The sequence below is a fragment of the Borostomias antarcticus genome, assembly GCF_949987555.1.
Source record: "Borostomias antarcticus genome assembly, chromosome: 27".
NCBI classification, from domain to species: domain Eukaryota; kingdom Metazoa; phylum Chordata; class Actinopteri; order Stomiiformes; family Stomiidae; genus Borostomias; species Borostomias antarcticus.
Window position 1 is genome coordinate 6,179,388 of NC_140260.1, and position 20,093 is coordinate 6,199,480.

The window sequence follows — 20,093 nt, forward strand, 5'->3', positions numbered from 1 at the left end:
GTGTCTTAGGAGCATTTTGACTTTCCATGCGCCCCGATGTATTTTGGTCAAAATGTATGTCTTTCCAATGTAGAATAGCACGCGCTATTATAGAAGTCCTCATTAGAACATGTATTCTCGTGGTAGAGATGCTTTCATTCACCTTTTCACAACTTGTCGTTCCATGCCTGGAGAACGCTTTTCTCAGAGAGAGAGAAGTGTCTTAGGAACATTCTGACTGTACATGCGTCCTGAGCGTTTTGGAACAGGATTAATGACCCTATCATGTAGAAGAGCACGCACCATTATAGGACCCATCATTAGAACATGTATTCTTGTGTTAGAAATGCTTTTATTCACATTTTCACATTCTGTGTTTCCATGCCTGGAAAATAATTTTCTCAGAGAGAGAGAAGTGTCTTAGGAGCATTTTGACTTTCCATGCGCCCCGATGTATTTTGGTCAAAATGTATGTCTTTCCAATGTAGAATAGCACGCGCTATTATAGAAGTCCTCATTAGAACATGTATTCTCGTGGTAGAGATGCTTTCATTCACCTTTTCACAACTTGTCGTTCCATGCCTGGAGAACGCTTTTCTCAGAGAGAGAGAAGTGTCTTAGGAACATTCTGACTGTACATGCGTCCTGAGCGTTTTGGAACAGGATTAATGACCCTATCATGTAGAAGAGCACGCACCATTATAGGACCCATCATTAGAACATGTATTCTTGTGTTAGAAATGCTTTTATTCACATTTTCACATTCTGTGTTTCCATGCCTGGAAAATAATTTTCTCAGAGAGAGAGAAGTGTCTTAGGAGCATTTTGACTTTCCATGCGCCCCGATGTATTTTGGTCAAAATGTATGTCTTTCCAATGTAGAATAGCACGCGCTATTATAGAAGTCCTCATTAGAACATGTATTCTCGTGGTAGAGATGCTTTCATTCACCTTTTCACAACTTGTCGTTCCATGCCTGGAGAACGCTTTTCTCAGAGAGAGAGAAGTGTCTTAGGAACATTCTGACTGTACATGCGTCCTGAGCGTTTTGGAACAGGATTAATGACCCTATCATGTAGAAGAGCACGCACCATTATAGGACCCATCATTAGAACATGTATTCTTGTGTTAGAAATGCTTTTATTCACATTTTCACATTCTGTGTTTCCATGCCTGGAAATTACTTTTCTCAGAGAGAGAGAAGTGTCTTAGGAGCATTTTGACTGTACATGCGCCCCGATGTATTTTGGTCAAAATGTATGTCTTTCCAATGTAGAATAGCACGCGCTATTATAGAAGTCCTCATTAGAACATGTATTCTCGTGGTAGAGATGCTTTCATTCACCTTTTCACAACTTGTCGTTCCATGCCTGGAGAACGCTTTTCTCAGAGAGAGAGAAGTGTCTTAGGAACATTCTGACTGTACATGCGTCCTGAGCGTTTTGGAACAGGATTAATGACCCTATCATGTAGAAGAGCACGCACCATTATAGGACCCATCATTAGAACATGTATTCTTGTGTTAGAAATGCTTTTATTCACATTTTCACATTCTGTGTTTCCATGCCTGGAAAATAATTTTCTCAGAGAGAGAGAAGTGTCTTAGGAGCATTTTGACTTTCCATGCGCCCCGATGTATTTTGGTCAAAATGTATGTCTTTCCAATGTAGAATAGCACGCGCTATTATAGAAGTCCTCATTAGAACATGTATTCTCGTGGTAGAGATGCTTTCATTCACCTTTTCACAACTTGTCGTTCCATGCCTGGAGAACGCTTTTCTCAGAGAGAGAGAAGTGTCTTAGGAACATTCTGACTGTACATGCGTCCTGAGCGTTTTGGAACAGGATTAATGACCCTATCATGTAGAAGAGCACGCACCATTATAGGACCCATCATTAGAACATGTATTCTTGTGTTAGAGATGCTTTTATTCACATTTTCACATTCTGTGTTTCCATGCCTGGAAAATAATTTTCTCAGAGAGAGAGAAGTGTCTTAGGAGCATTTTGACTTTCCATGCGCCCCGATGTATTTTGGTCAAAATGTATGTCTTTCCAATGTAGAATAGCACGCGCTATTATAGAAGTCCTCATTAGAACATGTATTCTCGTGGTAGAGATGCTTTCATTCACCTTTTCACAACTTGTCGTTCCATGCCTGGAGAACGCTTTTCTCAGAGAGAGAGAAGTGTCTTAGGAACATTCTGACTGTACATGCGTCTTGAGCGTTTTGGAACAGGATTAATGACCCTATCATGTAGAAGAGCACGCACCATTATAGGACCCATCATTAGAACATGTATTCTTGTGTTAGAAATGCTTTTATTCACATTTTCACATTCTGTGTTTCCATGCCTGGAAAATAATTTTCTCAGAGAGAGAGAAGTGTCTTAGGAGCATTTTGACTTTCCATGCGCCCCGATGTATTTTGGTCAAAATGTATGTCTTTCCAATGTAGAATAGCACGCGCTATTATAGAAGTCCTCATTAGAACATGTATTCTCGTGGTAGAGATGCTTTCATTCACCTTTTCACAACTTGTCGTTCCATGCCTGGAGAACGCTTTTCTCAGAGAGAGAGAAGTGTCTTAGGAACATTCTGACTGTACATGCGTCCTGAGCGTTTTGGAACAGGATTAATGACCCTATCATGTAGAAGAGCACGCACCATTATAGGACCCATCATTAGAACATGTATTCTTGTGTTAGAAATGCTTTTATTCACATTTTCACATTCTGTGTTTCCATGCCTGGAAAATAATTTGCTCAGAGAGAGAGAAGTGTCTTAGGAGCATTTTGACTTTCCATGCGCCCCGATGTATTTTGGTCAAAATGTATGTCTTTCCAATGTAGAATAGCACGCGCTATTATAGAAGTCCTCATTAGAACATGTATTCTCGTGGTAGAGATGCTTTCATTCACCTTTTCACAACTTGTCGTTCCATGCCTGGAGAACGCTTTTCTCAGAGAGAGAGAAGTGTCTTAGGAACATTCTGACTGTACATGCGTCCTGAGCGTTTTGGAACAGGATTAATGACCCTATCATGTAGAAGAGCACGCACCATTATAGGACCCATCATTAGAACATGTATTCTTGTGTTAGAAATGCTTTTATTCACATTTTCACATTCTGTGTTTCCATGCCTGGAAAATAATTTTCTCAGAGAGAGAGAAGTGTCTTAGGAGCATTTTGACTTTCCATGCGCCACGATGTATTTTGGTCAAAATGTATGTCTTTCCAATGTAGAATAGCACGCGCTATTATAGAAGTCCTCATTAGAACATGTATTCTCGTGGTAGAGATGCTTTCATTCACCTTTTCACAACTTGTCGTTCCATGCCTGGAGAACGCTTTTCTCAGAGAGAGAGAAGTGTCTTAGGAACATTCTGACTGTACATGCGTCCTGAGCGTTTTGGAACAGGATTAATGACCCTATCATGTAGAAGAGCACGCACCATTATAGGACCCATCATTAGAACAAGTATTCTTGTGTTAGAAATGCTTTTATTCACATTTTCACATTCTGTGTTTCCATGCCTGGAAAATACTTTTCTCAGAGAGAGAGAAGTGTCTTAGGAGCATTTTGACTGTACATGCGCCCCGATGTATTTTGGTCAAAATGTATGTCTTTCCAATGTAGAATAGCACGCGCTATTATAGAAGTCCTCATTAGAACATGTATTCTCGTGGTAGAGATGCTTTCATTCACCTTTTCACAACTTGTCGTTCCATGCCTGGAGAACGCTTTTCTCAGAGAGAGAGAAGTGTCTTAGGAACATTCTGACTGTACATGCGTCCTGAGCGTTTTGGAACAGGATTAATGACCCTATCATGTAGAAGAGCACGCACCATTATAGGACCCATCATTAGAACATGTATTCTTGTGTTAGAAATGCTTTTATTCACATTTTCACATTCTGTGTTTCCATGCCTGGAAAATAATTTTCTCAGAGAGAGAGAAGTGTCTTAGGAGCATTTTGACTTTCCATGCGCCCCGATGTATTTTGGTCAAAATGTATGTCTTTCCAATGTAGAATAGCACGCGCTATTATAGAAGTCCTCATTAGAACATGTATTCTCGTGGTAGAGATGCTTTCATTCACCTTTTCACAACTTGTCGTTCCATGCCTGGAGAACGCTTTTCTCAGAGAGAGAGAAGTGTCTTAGGAACATTCTGACTGTACATGCGTCCTGAGCGTTTTGGAACAGGATTAATGACCCTATCATGTAGAAGAGCACGCACCATTATAGGACCCATCATTAGAACATGTATTCTTGTGTTAGAAATGCTTTTATTCACATTTTCACATTCTGTGTTTCCATGCCTGGAAAATAATTTTCTCAGAGAGAGAGAAGTGTCTTAGGAGCATTTTGACTTTCCATGCGCCCCGATGTATTTTGGTCAAAATGTATGTCTTTCCAATGTAGAATAGCACGCGCTATTATAGAAGTCCTCATTAGAACATGTATTCTCGTGGTAGAGATGCTTTCATTCACCTTTTCACAACTTGTCGTTCCATGCCTGGAGAACGCTTTTCTCAGAGAGAGAGAAGTGTCTTAGGAACATTCTGACTGTACATGCGTCCTGAGCGTTTTGGAACAGGATTAATGACCCTATCATGTAGAAGAGCACGCACCATTATAGGACCCATCATTAGAACATGTATTCTTGTGTTAGAAATGCTTTTATTCACATTTTCACATTCTGTGTTTCCATGCCTGGAAAATAATTTTCTCAGAGAGAGAGAAGTGTCTTAGGAGCATTTTGACTTTCCATGCGCCCCGATGTATTTTGGTCAAAATGTATGTCTTTCCAATGTAGAATAGCACGCGCTATTATAGAAGTCCTCATTAGAACATGTATTCTCGTGGTAGAGATGCTTTCATTCACCTTTTCACAACTTGTCGTTCCATGCCTGGAGAACGCTTTTCTCAGAGAGAGAGAAGTGTCTTAGGAACATTCTGACTGTACATGCGTCCTGAGCGTTTTGGAACAGGATTAATGACCCTATCATGTAGAAGAGCACGCACCATTATAGGACCCATCATTAGAACATGTATTCTTGTGTTAGAAATGCTTTTATTCACATTTTCACATTCTGTGTTTCCATGCCTGGAAAATAATTTTCTCAGATAGAGAGAAGTGTCTTAGGAGCATTTTGACTTTCCATGCGCCCCGATGTATTTTGGTCAAAATGTATGTCTTTCCAATGTAGAATAGCACGCGCTATTATAGAAGTCCTCATTAGAACATGTATTCTCGTGGTAGAGATGCTTTCATTCACCTTTTCACAACTTGTCGTTCCATGCCTGGAGAACGCTTTTCTCAGAGAGAGAGAAGTGTCTTAGGAACATTCTGACTGTACATGCGTCCTGATGTATTTTGGTCAAAATGTATGTCTTTCCAATGTAGAATAGCACGCGCTATTATAGAAGTCCTCATTAGAACATGTATTCTCGTGGTAGAGATGCTTTCATTCACCTTTTCACAACTTGTCGTTCCATGCCTGGAGAACGCTTTTCTCAGAGAGAGAGAAGTGTCTTAGGAACATTCTGACTGTACATGCGTCCTGAGCGTTTTGGAACAGGATTAATGACCCTATCATGTAGAAGAGCACGCACCATTATAGGACCCATCATTAGAACATGTATTCTTGTGTTAGAAATGCTTTTATTCACATTTTCACATTCTGTGTTTCCATGCCTGGAAAATACTTTTCTCAGAGAGAGAGAAGTGTCTTAGGAGCATTTTGACTGTACATGCGCCCCGATGTATTTTGGTCAAAATGTATGTCTTTCCAATGTAGAATTGCACGCGCTATTATAGAAGTCCTCATTAGAACATGTATTCTCGTGGTATAGATGCTTTCATTCACCTTTTCACAACTTGTCGTTCCATGCCTGGAGAACGCTTTTCTCAGAGAGAGAGAAGTGTCTTAGGAACATTCTGACTGTACATGCGTCCTGAGCGTTTTGGAACAGGATTAATGACCCTATCATGTAGAAGAGCACGCACCATTATAGGACCCATCATTAGAACATGTATTCTTGTGTTAGAAATGCTTTTATTCACATTTTCACATTCTGTGTTTCCATGCCTGGAAAATAATTTTCTCAGAGAGAGAGAAGTGTCTTAGGAGCATTTTGACTGTACATGCGCCCCGATGTATTTTGGTCAAAATGTATGTCTTTCCAATGTAGAATAGCACGCGCTATTATAGAAGTCCTCATTAGAACATGTATTCTCGTGGTAGAGATGCTTTCATTCACCTTTTCACAACTTGTCGTTCCATGCCTGGAGAACGCTTTTCTCAGAGAGAGAGAAGTGTCTTAGGAACATTCTGACTGTACATGCGTCCTGAGCGTTTTGGAACAGGATTAATGACCCTATCATGTAGAAGAGCACGCACCATTATAGGACCCATCATTAGAACAAGTATTCTTGTGTTAGAAATGCTTTTATTCACATTTTCACATTCTGTGTTTCCATGCCTGGAAAATACTTTTCTCAGAGAGAGAGAAGTGTCTTAGGAGCATTTTGACTGTACATGCGCCCCGATGTATTTTGGTCAAAATGTATGTCTTTCCAATGTAGAATAGCACGCGCTATTATAGAAGTCCTCATTAGAACATGTATTCTCGTGGTAGAGATGCTTTCATTCACCTTTTCACAACTTGTCGTTCCATGCCTGGAGAACGCTTTTCTCAGAGAGAGAGAAGTGTCTTAGGAACATTCTGACTGTACATGCGTCCTGAGCGTTTTGGAACAGGATTAATGACCCTATCATGTAGAAGAGCACGCACCATTATAGGACCCATCATTAGAACATGTATTCTTGTGTTAGAAATGCTTTTATTCACATTTTCAGATTCTGTGTTTCCATGCCTGGAAAATACTTTTCTCAGAGAGAGAGAAGTGTCTTAGGAGCATTTTGACTGTACATGCGCCCCGATGTATTTTGGTCAAAATGTATGTCTTTCCAATGTAGAATAGCACGCGCTATTATAGAAGTCCTCATTAGAACATGTATTCTCGTGGTAGAGATGCTTTCATTCACCTTTTCACAACTTGTCGTTCCATGCCTGGAGAACGCTTTTCTCAGAGAGAGAGAAGTGTCTTAGGAACATTCTGACTGTACATGCGTCCTGAGCGTTTTGGAACAGGATTAATGACCCTATCATGTAGAAGAGCACGCACCATTATAGGACCCATCATTAGAACATGTATTCTTGTGTTAGAAATGCTTTTATTCACATTTTCACATTCTGTGTTTCCATGCCTGGAAAATAATTTTCTCAGAGAGAGAGAAGTGTCTTAGGAGCATTTTGACTGTACATGCGCCCCGATGTATTTTGGTCAAAATGTATGTCTTTCCAATGTAGAATAGCACGCGCTATTATAGAAGTCCTCATTAGAACATGTATTCTCGTGGTAGAGATGCTTTCATTCACCTTTTCACAACTTGTCGTTCCATGCCTGGAGAACGCTTTTCTCAGAGAGAGAGAAGTGTCTTAGGAACATTCTGACTGTACATGCGTCCTGAGCGTTTTGGAACAGGATTAATGACCCTATCATGTAGAAGAGCACGCACCATTATAGGACCCATCATTAGAACATGTATTCTTGTGTTAGAAATGCTTTTATTCACATTTTCACATTCTGTGTTTCCATGCCTGGAAAATAATTTTCTCAGAGAGAGAGAAGTGTCTTAGGAGCATTTTGACTGTACATGCGCCCCGATGTATTTTGGTCAAAATGTATGTCTTTCCAATGTAGAATAGCACGCGCTATTATAGAAGTCCTCATTAGAACATGTATTCTCGTGGTAGAGATGCTTTCATTCACCTTTTCACAACTTGTCGTTCCATGCCTGGAGAACGCTTTTCTCAGAGAGAGAGAAGTGTCTTAGGAACATTCTGACTGTACATGCGTCCTGAGCGTTTTGGAACAGGATTAATGACCCTATCATGTAGAAGAGCACGCACCATTATAGGACCCATCATTAGAACAAGTATTCTTGTGTTAGAAATGCTTTTATTCACATTTTCACATTCTGTGTTTCCATGCCTGGAAAATACTTTTCTCAGAGAGAGAGAAGTGTCTTAGGAGCATTTTGACTGTACATGCGCCCCGATGTATTTTGGTCAAAATGTATGTCTTTCCAATGTAGAATAGCACGCGCTATTATAGAAGTCCTCATTAGAACATGTATTCTCGTGGTAGAGATGCTTTCATTCACCTTTTCACAACTTGTCGTTCCATGCCTGGAGAACGCTTTTCTCAGAGAGAGAGAAGTGTCTTAGGAACATTCTGACTGTACATGCGTCCTGAGCGTTTTGGAACAGGATTAATGACCCTATCATGTAGAAGAGCACGCACCATTATAGGACCCATCATTAGAACAAGTATTCTTGTGTTAGAAATGCTTTTATTCACATTTTCACATTCTGTGTTTCCATGCCTGGAAAATACTTTTCTCAGAGAGAGAGAAGTGTCTTAGGAGCATTTTGACTGTACATGCGCCCCGATGTATTTTGGTCAAAATGTATGTCTTTCCAATGTAGAATAGCACGCGCTATTATAGATGTCCTCATTAGAACATGTATTCTCGTGGTAGAGATGCTTTCATTCACCTTTTCACAACTTGTCGTTCCATGCCTGGAGAACGCTTTTCTCAGAGAGAGAGAAGTGTCTTAGGAACATTCTGACTGTACATGCGTCCTGAGCGTTTTGGAACAGGATTAATGACCCTATCATGTAGAAGAGCACGCACCATTATAGGACCCATCATTAGAACAAGTATTCTTGTGTTAGAAATGCTTTTATTCACATTTTCACATTCTGTGTTTCCATGCCTGGAAAATACTTTTCTCAGAGAGAGAGAAGTGTCTTAGGAGCATTTTGACTGTACATGCGCCCCGATGTATTTTGGTCAAAATGTATGTCTTTCCAATGTAGAATAGCACGCGCTATTATAGAAGTCCTCATTAGAACATGTATTCTCGTGGTAGAGATGCTTTCATTCACCTTTTCACAACTTGTCGTTCCATGCCTGGAGAACGCTTTTCTCAGAGAGAGAGAAGTGTCTTAGGAACATTCTGACTGTACATGCGTCCTGAGCGTTTTGGAACAGGATTAATGACCCTATCATGTAGAAGAGCACGCACCATTATAGGACCCATCATTAGAACATGTATTCTTGTGTTAGAAATGCTTTTATTCACATTTTCACATTCTGTGTTTCCATGCCTGGAAAATACTTTTCTCAGAGAGAGAGAAGTGTCTTAGGAGCATTTTGACTGTACATGCGCCCCGATGTATTTTGGTCAAAATGTATGTCTTTCCAATGTAGAATAGCACGCGCTATTATAGAAGTCCTCATTAGAACATGTATTCTCGTGGTAGAGATGCTTTCATTCACCTTTTCACAACTTGTCGTTCCATGCCTGGAGAACGCTTTTCTCAGAGAGAGAGAAGTGTCTTAGGAACATTCTGACTGTACATGCGTCCTGAGCGTTTTGGAACAGGATTAATGACCCTATCATGTAGAAGAGCACGCACCATTATAGGACCCATCATTAGAACATGTATTCTTGTGTTAGAAATGCTTTTATTCACATTTTCACATTCTGTGTTTCCATGCCTGGAAAATACTTTTCTCAGAGAGAGAGAAGTGTCTTAGGAGCATTTTGACTGTACATGCGCCCCGATGTATTTTGGTCAAAATGTATGTCTTTCCAATGTAGAATAGCACGCGCTATTATAGAAGTCCTCATTAGAACATGTATTCTCGTGGTAGAGATGCTTTCATTCACCTTTTCACAACTTGTCGTTCCATGCCTGGAGAACGCTTTTCTCAGAGAGAGAGAAGTGTCTTAGGAACATTCTGACTGTACATGCGTCCTGAGCGTTTTGGAACAGGATTAATGACCCTATCATGTAGAAGAGCACGCACCATTATAGGACCCATCATTAGAACATGTATTCTTGTGTTAGAAATGCTTTTATTCACATTTTCACATTCTGTGTTTCCATGCCTGGAAAATACTTTTCTCAGAGAGAGAGAAGTGTCTTAGGAGCATTTTGACTGTACATGCGCCCCGATGTATTTTGGTCAAAATGTATGTCTTTCCAATGTAGAATAGCACGCGCTATTATAGAAGTCCTCATTAGAACATGTATTCTCGTGGTAGAGATGCTTTCATTCACCTTTTCACAACTTGTCGTTCCATGCCTGGAGAACGCTTTTCTCAGAGAGAGAGAAGTGTCTTAGGAACATTCTGACTGTACATGCGTCCTGAGCGTTTTGGAACAGGATTAATGACCCTATCATGTAGAAGAGCACGCACCATTATAGGACCCATCATTAGAACAAGTATTCTTGTGTTAGAAATGCTTTTATTCACATTTTCACATTCTGTGTTTCCATGCCTGGAAAATACTTTTCTCAGAGAGAGAGAAGTGTCTTAGGAGCATTTTGACTGTACATGCGCCCCGATGTATTTTGGTCAAAATGTATGTCTTTCCAATGTAGAATAGCACGCGCTATTATAGAAGTCCTCATTAGAACATGTATTCTCGTGGTAGAGATGCTTTCATTCACCTTTTCACAACTTGTCGTTCCATGCCTGGAGAACGCTTTTCTCAGAGAGAGAGAAGTGTCTTAGGAACATTCTGACTGTACATGCGTCCTGAGCGTTTTGGAACAGGATTAATGACCCTATCATGTAGAAGAGCACGCACCATTATAGGACCCATCATTAGAACAAGTATTCTTGTGTTAGAAATGCTTTTATTCACATTTTCACATTCTGTGTTTCCATGCCTGGAAAATACTTTTCTCAGAGAGAGAGAAGTGTCTTAGGAGCATTTTGACTGTACATGCGCCCCGATGTATTTTGGTCAAAATGTATGTCTTTCCAATGTAGAATAGCACGCGCTATTATAGAAGTCCTCATTAGAACATGTATTCTCGTGGTAGAGATGCTTTCATTCACCTTTTCACAACTTGTCGTTCCATGCCTGGAGAACGCTTTTCTCAGAGAGAGAGAAGTGTCTTAGGAACATTCTGACTGTACATGCGTCCTGAGCGTTTTGGAACAGGATTAATGACCCTATCATGTAGAAGAGCACGCACCATTATAGGACCCATCATTAGAACATGTATTCTTGTGTTAGAAATGCTTTTATTCACATTTTCACATTCTGTGTTTCCATGCCTGGAAAATACTTTTCTCAGAGAGAGAGAAGTGTCTTAGGAGCATTTTGACTGTACATGCGCCCCGATGTATTTTGGTCAAAATGTATGTCTTTCCAATGTAGAATAGCACGCGCTATTATAGAAGTCCTCATTAGAACATGTATTCTCGTGGTAGAGATGCTTTCATTCACCTTTTCACAACTTGTCGTTCCATGCCTGGAGAACGCTTTTCTCAGAGAGAGAGAAGTGTCTTAGGAACATTCTGACTGTACATGCGTCCTGAGCGTTTTGGAACAGGATTAATGACCCTATCATGTAGAAGAGCACGCACCATTATAGGACCCATCATTAGAACAAGTATTCTTGTGTTAGAAATGCTTTTATTCACATTTTCACATTCTGTGTTTCCATGCCTGGAAAATACTTTTCTCAGAGAGAGAGAAGTGTCTTAGGAGCATTTTGACTGTACATGCGCCCCGATGTATTTTGGTCAAAATGTATGTCTTTCCAATGTAGAATAGCACGCGCTATTATAGAAGTCCTCATTAGAACATGTATTCTCGTGGTAGAGATGCTTTCATTCACCTTTTCACAACTTGTCGTTCCATGCCTGGAGAACGCTTTTCTCAGAGAGAGAGAAGTGTCTTAGGAACATTCTGACTGTACATGCGTCCTGAGCGTTTTGGAACAGGATTAATGACCCTATCATGTAGAAGAGCACGCACCATTATAGGACCCATCATTAGAACATGTATTCTTGTGTTAGAAATGCTTTTATTCACATTTTCACATTCTGTGTTTCCATGCCTGGAAAATACTTTTCTCAGAGAGAGAGAAGTGTCTTAGGAGCATTTTGACTGTACATGCGCCCCGATGTATTTTGGTCAAAATGTATGTCTTTCCAATGTAGAATAGCACGCGCTATTATAGAAGTCCTCATTAGAACATGTATTCTCGTGGTAGAGATGCTTTCATTCACCTTTTCACAACTTGTCGTTCCATGCCTGGAGAACGCTTTTCTCAGAGAGAGAGAAGTGTCTTAGGAGCATTTTGACTGTACATGCGCCCCGATGTATTTTGGTCAAAATGTATGTCTTTCCAATGTAGAATAGCACGCGCTATTATAGAAGTCCTCATTAGAACATGTATTCTCGTGGTAGAGATGCTTTCATTCACCTTTTCACAACTTGTCGTTCCATGCCTGGAGAACGCTTTTCTCAGAGAGAGAGAAGTGTCTTAGGAACATTCTGACTGTACATGCGTCCTGAGCGTTTTGGAACAGGATTAATGACCCTATCATGTAGAAGAGCACGCACCATTATAGGACCCATCATTAGAACATGTATTCTTGTGTTAGAAATGCTTTTATTCACATTTTCACATTCTGTGTTTCCATGCCTGGAAAATACTTTTCTCAGAGAGAGAGAAGTGTCTTAGGAGCATTTTGACTGTACATGCGCCCCGATGTATTTTGGTCAAAATGTATGTCTTTCCAATGTAGAATAGCACGCGCTATTATAGAAGTCCTCATTAGAACATGTATTCTCGTGGTAGAGATGCTTTCATTCACCTTTTCACAACTTGTCGTTCCATGCCTGGAGAACGCTTTTCTCAGAGAGAGAGAAGTGTCTTAGGAACATTCTGACTGTACATGCGTCCTGAGCGTTTTGGAACAGGATTAATGACCCTATCATGTAGAAGAGCACGCACCATTATAGGACCCATCATTAGAACAAGTATTCTTGTGTTAGAAATGCTTTTATTCACATTTTCACATTCTGTGTTTCCATGCCTGGAAAATACTTTTCTCAGAGAGAGAGAAGTGTCTTAGGAGCATTTTGACTGTACATGCGCCCCGATGTATTTTGGTCAAAATGTATGTCTTTCCAATGTAGAATAGCACGCGCTATTATAGAAGTCCTCATTAGAACATGTATTCTCGTGGTAGAGATGCTTTCATTCACCTTTTCACAACTTGTCGTTCCATGCCTGGAGAACGCTTTTCTCAGAGAGAGAGAAGTGTCTTAGGAACATTCTGACTGTACATGCGTCCTGAGCGTTTTGGAACAGGATTAATGACCCTATCATGTAGAAGAGCACGCACCATTATAGGACCCATCATTAGAACAAGTATTCTTGTGTTAGAAATGCTTTTATTCACATTTTCACATTCTGTGTTTCCATGCCTGGAAAATACTTTTCTCAGAGAGAGAGAAGTGTCTTAGGAGCATTTTGACTGTACATGCGCCCCGATGTATTTTGGTCAAAATGTATGTCTTTCCAATGTAGAATAGCACGCGCTATTATAGAAGTCCTCATTAGAACATGTATTCTCGTGGTAGAGATGCTTTCATTCACCTTTTCACAACTTGTCGTTCCATGCCTGGAGAACGCTTTTCTCAGAGAGAGAGAAGTGTCTTAGGAACATTCTGACTGTACATGCGTCCTGAGCGTTTTGGAACAGGATTAATGACCCTATCATGTAGAAGAGCACGCACCATTATAGGACCCATCATTAGAACATGTATTCTTGTGTTAGAAATGCTTTTATTCACATTTTCACATTCTGTGTTTCCATGCCTGGAAAATACTTTTCTCAGAGAGAGAGAAGTGTCTTAGGAGCATTTTGACTGTACATGCGCCCCGATGTATTTTGGTCAAAATGTATGTCTTTCCAATGTAGAATAGCACGCGCTATTATAGAAGTCCTCATTAGAACATGTATTCTCGTGGTAGAGATGCTTTCATTCACCTTTTCACAACTTGTCGTTCCATGCCTGGAGAACGCTTTTCTCAGAGAGAGAGAAGTGTCTTAGGAACATTCTGACTGTACATGCGTCCTGAGCGTTTTGGAACAGGATTAATGACCCTATCATGTAGAAGAGCACGCACCATTATAGGACCCATCATTAGAACAAGTATTCTTGTGTTAGAAATGCTTTTATTCACATTTTCACATTCTGTGTTTCCATGCCTGGAAAATACTTTTCTCAGAGAGAGAGAAGTGTCTTAGGAGCATTTTGACTGTACATGCGCCCCGATGTATTTTGGTCAAAATGTATGTCTTTCCAATGTAGAATAGCACGCGCTATTATAGAAGTCCTCATTAGAACATGTATTCTCGTGGTAGAGATGCTTTCATTCACCTTTTCACAACTTGTCGTTCCATGCCTGGAGAACGCTTTTCTCAGAGAGAGAGAAGTGTCTTAGGAACATTCTGACTGTACATGCGTCCTGAGCGTTTTGGAACAGGATTAATGACCCTATCATGTAGAAGAGCACGCACCATTATAGGACCCATCATTAGAACATGTATTCTTGTGTTAGAAATGCTTTTATTCACATTTTCACATTCTGTGTTTCCATGCCTGGAAAATACTTTTCTCAGAGAGAGAGAAGTGTCTTAGGAGCATTTTGACTGTACATGCGCCCCGATGTATTTTGGTCAAAATGTATGTCTTTCCAATGTAGAATAGCACGCGCTATTATAGAAGTCCTCATTAGAACATGTATTCTCGTGGTAGAGATGCTTTCATTCACCTTTTCACAACTTGTCGTTCCATGCCTGGAGAACGCTTTTCTCAGAGAGAGAGAAGTGTCTTAGGAGCATTTTGACTGTACATGCGCCCCGATGTATTTTGGTCAAAATGTATGTCTTTCCAATGTAGAATAGCACGCGCTATTATAGAAGTCCTCATTTGAACATGTATTCTCGTGGTAGAGATGCTTTCATTCACCTTTTCACAACTTGTCGTTCCATGCCTGGAGAACGCTTTTCTCAGAGAGAGAGAAGTGTCTTAGGAACATTCTGACTGTACATGCGTCCTGAGCGTTTTGGAACAGGATTAATGACCCTATCATGTAGAAGAGCACGCACCATTATAGGACCCATCATTAGAACAAGTATTCTTGTGTTAGAAATGCTTTTATTCACATTTTCACATTCTGTGTTTCCATGCCTGGAAAATACTTTTCTCAGAGAGAGAGAAGTGTCTTAGGAGCATTTTGACTGTACATGCGCCCCGATGTATTTTGGTCAAAATGTATGTCTTTCCAATGTAGAATAGCACGCGCTATTATAGAAGTCCTCATTAGAACATGTATTCTCGTGGTAGAGATGCTTTCATTCACCTTTTCACAACTTGTCGTTCCATGCCTGGAGAACGCTTTTCTCAGAGAGAGAGAAGTGTCTTAGGAACATTCTGACTGTACATGCGTCCTGAGCGTTTTGGAACAGGATTAATGACCCTATCATGTAGAAGAGCACGCACCATTATAGGACCCATCATTAGAACATGTATTCTTGTGTTAGAAATGCTTTTATTCACATTTTCACATTCTGTGTTTCCATGCCTGGAAAATAATTTTCTCAGAGAGAGAGAAGTGTCTTAGGAGCATTTTGACTGTACATGCGCCACGATGTATTTTGGTCAAAATGTATGTCTTTCCAATGTAGAATAGCACGCGCTATTATAGAAGTCCTCATTAGAACATGTATTCTCGTGGTAGAGATGCTTTCATTCACCTTTTCACAACTTGTCGTTCCATGCCTGGAGAACGCTTTTCTCAGAGAGAGAGAAGTGTCTTAGGAGCATTTTGACTGTACATGCGCCCCGATGTATTTTGGTCAAAATGTATGTCTTTCCAATGTAGAATAGCACGCGCTATTATAGAAGTCCTCATTAGAACATGTATTCTCGTGGTAGAGATGCTTTCATTCACCTTTTCACAACTTGTCGTTCCATGCCTGGAGAACGCTTTTCTCAGAGAGAGAGAAGTGTCTTAGGAACATTCTGACTGTACATGCGTCCTGAGCGTTTTGGAACAGGATTAATGACCCTATCATGTAGAAGAGCACGCACCATTATAGGACCCATCATTAGAACATGTATTCTTGTGTTAGAAATGCTTTTATTCACATTTTCACATTCTGTGTTTCCATGCCTGGAAAATACTTTTCTCAGAGAGAGAGAAGTGTCTTAGGAGCATTTTGACTGTACATGCGCCCCGATGTATTTTGGTCAAAATGTATGTCTTTCCAATGTAGAATAGCACGCGCTATTATAGAAGTCCTCATTAGAACATGTATTCTCGTGGTAGAGATGCTTTCATTCACCTTTTCACAACTTGTCGTTCCATGCCTGGAGAACGCTTTTCTCAGAGAGAGAGAAGTGTCTTAGGAACATTCTGACTGTACATGCGTCCTGAGCGTTTTGGAACAGGATTAATGACCCTATCATGTAGAAGAGCACGCACCATTATAGGACCCATCATTAGAACAAGTATTCTTGTGTTAGAAATGCTTTTATTCACATTTTCACATTCTGTGTTTCCATGCCTGGAAAATACTTTTCTCAGAGAGAGAGAAGTGTCTTAGGAGCATTTTGACTGTACATGCGCCCCGATGTATTTTGGTCAAAATGTATGTCTTTCCAATGTAGAATAGCACGCGCTATTATAGAAGTCCTCATTAGAACATGTATTCTCGTGGTAGAGATGCTTTCATTCACCTTTTCACAACTTGTCGTTCCATGCCTGGAGAACGCTTTTCTCAGAGAGAGAGAAGTGTCTTAGGAACATTCTGACTGTACATGCGTCCTGAGCGTTTTGGAACAGGATTAATGACCCTATCATGTAGAAGAGCACGCACCATTATAGGACCCATCATTAGAACATGTATTCTTGTGTTAGAAATGCTTTTATTCACATTTTCACATTCTGTGTTTCCATGCCTGGAAAATACTTTTCTCAGAGAGAGAGAAGTGTCTTAGGAGCATTTTGACTGTACATGCGCCCCGATGTATTTTGGTCAAAATGTATGTCTTTCCAATGTAGAATAGCACGCGCTATTATAGAAGTCCTCATTAGAACATGTATTCTCGTGGTAGAGATGCTTTCATTCACCTTTTCACAACTTGTCGTTCCATGCCTGGAGAACGCTTTTCTCAGAGAGAGAGAAGTGTCTTAGGAACATTCTGACTGTACATGCGTCCTGAGCGTTTTGGAACAGGATTAATGACCCTATCATGTAGAAGAGCACGCACCATTATAGGACCCATCATTAGAACAAGTATTCTTGTGTTAGAAATGCTTTTATTCACATTTTCACATTCTGTGTTTCCATGCCTGGAAAATACTTTTCTCAGAGAGAGAGAAGTGTCTTAGGAGCATTTTGACTGTACATGCGCCCCGATGTATTTTGGTCAAAATGTATGTCTTTCCAATGTAGAATAGCACGCGCTATTATAGAAGTCCTCATTAGAACATGTATTCTCGTGGTAGAGATGCTTTCATTCACCTTTTCACAACTTGTCGTTCCATGCCTGGAGAACGCTTTTCTCAGAGAGAGAGAAGTGTCTTAGGAACATTCTGACTGTACATGCGTCCTGAGCGTTTTGGAACAGGATTAATGACCCTATCATGTAGAAGAGCACGCACCATTATAGGACCCATCATTAGAACATGTATTCTTGTGTTAGAAATGCTTTTATTCACATTTTCACATTCTGTGTTTCCATGCCTGGAAAATACTTTTCTCAGAGAGAGAGAAGTGTCTTAGGAGCATTTTGACTGTACATGCGCCCCGATGTATTTTGGTCAAAATGTATGTCTTTCCAATGTAGAATAGCACGCGCTATTATAGAAGTCCTCATTAGAACATGTATTCTCGTGGTAGAGATGCTTTCATTCACCTTTTCACAACTTGTCGTTCCATGCCTGGAGAACGCTTTTCTCAGAGAGAGAGAAGTGTCTTAGGAGCATTTTGACTGTACATGCGCCCCGATGTATTTTGGTCAAAATGTATGTCTTTCCAATGTAGAATAGCACGCGCTATTATAGAAGTCCTCATTTGAACATGTATTCTCGTGGTAGAGATGCTTTCATTCACCTTTTCACAACTTGTCGTTCCATGCCTGGAGAACGCTTTTCTCAGAGAGAGAGAAGTGTCTTAGGAACATTCTGACTGTACATGCGTCCTGAGCGTTTTGGAACAGGATTAATGACCCTATCATGTAGAAGAGCACGCACCATTATAGGACCCATCATTAGAACAAGTATTCTTGTGTTAGAAATGCTTTTATTCACATTTTCACATTCTGTGTTTCCATGCCTGGAAAATACTTTTCTCAGAGAGAGAGAAGTGTCTTAGGAGCATTTTGACTGTACATGCGCCCCGATGTATTTTGGTCAAAATGTATGTCTTTCCAATGTAGAATAGCACGCGCTATTATAGAAGTCCTCATTAGAACATGTATTCTCGTGGTAGAGATGCTTTCATTCACCTTTTCACAACTTGTCGTTCCATGCCTGGAGAACGCTTTTCTCAGAGAGAGAGAAGTGTCTTAGGAACATTCTGACTGTACATGCGTCCTGAGCGTTTTGGAACAGGATTAATGACCCTATCATGTAGAAGAGCACGCACCATTATAGGACCCATCATTAGAACATGTATTCTTGTGTTAGAAATGCTTTTATTCACATTTTCACATTCTGTGTTTCCATGCCTGGAAAATAATTTTCTCAGAGAGAGAGAAGTGTCTTAGGAGCATTTTGACTGTACATGCGCCACGATGTATTTTGGTCAAAATGTATGTCTTTCCAATGTAGAATAGCACGCGCTATTATAGAAGTCCTCATTAGAACATGTATGCTCGTGGTAGAGATGCTTTCATTCACCTTTTCACAACTTGTCGTTCCATGCCTGGAGAACGCTTTTCTCAGAGAGAGAGAAGTGTCTTAGGAACATTCTGACTGTACATGCGTCCTGAGCGTTTTGGAACAGGATTAATGACCCTATCATGTAGAAGAGCACGCACCATTATAGGACCCATCATTAGAACATGTATTCTTGTGTTAGAAATGCTTTTATTCACATTTTCACATTCTGTGTTTCCATGCCTGGAAAATACTTTTCTCAGAGAGAGAGAAGTGTCTTAGGAGCATTTTGACTGTACATGCGCCCCGATGTATTTTGGTCAAAATGTATGTCTTTCCAATGTAGAATAGCACGCGCTATTATAGAAGTCCTCATTAGAACATGTATTCTCGTGGTAGAGATGCTTTCATTCACCTTTTCACAACTTGTCGTTCCATGCCTGGAGAACGCTTTTCTCAGAGAGAGAGAAGTGTCTTAGGAACATTCTGACTGTACATGCGTCCTGAGCGTTTTGGAACAGGATTAATGACCCTATCATGTAGAAGAGCACGCACCATTATAGGACCCATCATTAGAACATGTATTCTTGTGTTAGAAATGCTTTTATTCACATTTTCACATTCTGTGTTTCCATGCCTGGAAAATACTTTTCTCAGAGAGAGAGAAGTGTCTTAGGAGCATTTTGACTGTACATGCGCCCCGATGTATTTTGGTCAAAATGTATGTCTTTCCAATGTAGAATAGCACGCGCTATTATAGAAGTCCTCATTAGAACATGTATTCTCGTGGTAGAGATGCTTTCATTCACCTTTTCACAACTTGTCGTTCCATGCCTGGAGAACGCTTTTCTCAGAGAGAGAGAAGTGTCTTAGGAACATTCTGACTGTACATGCGTCCTGAGCGTTTTGGAACAGGATTAATGACCCTATCATGTAGAAGAGCACGCACCATTATAGGACCCATCATTAGAACAAGTATTCTTGTGTTAGAAATGCTTTTATTCACATTTTCACATTCTGTGTTTCCATGCCTGGAAAATACTTTTCTCAGAGAGAGAGAAGTGTCTTAGGAGCATTTTGACTGTACATGCGCCCCGATGTATTTTGGTCAAAATGTATGTCTTTCCAATGTAGAATAGCACGCGCTATTATAGAAGTCCTCATTAGAACATGTATTCTCGTGGTAGAGATGCTTTCATTCACCTTTTCACAACTTGTCGTTCCATGCCTGGAGAACGCTTTTCTCAGAGAGAGAGA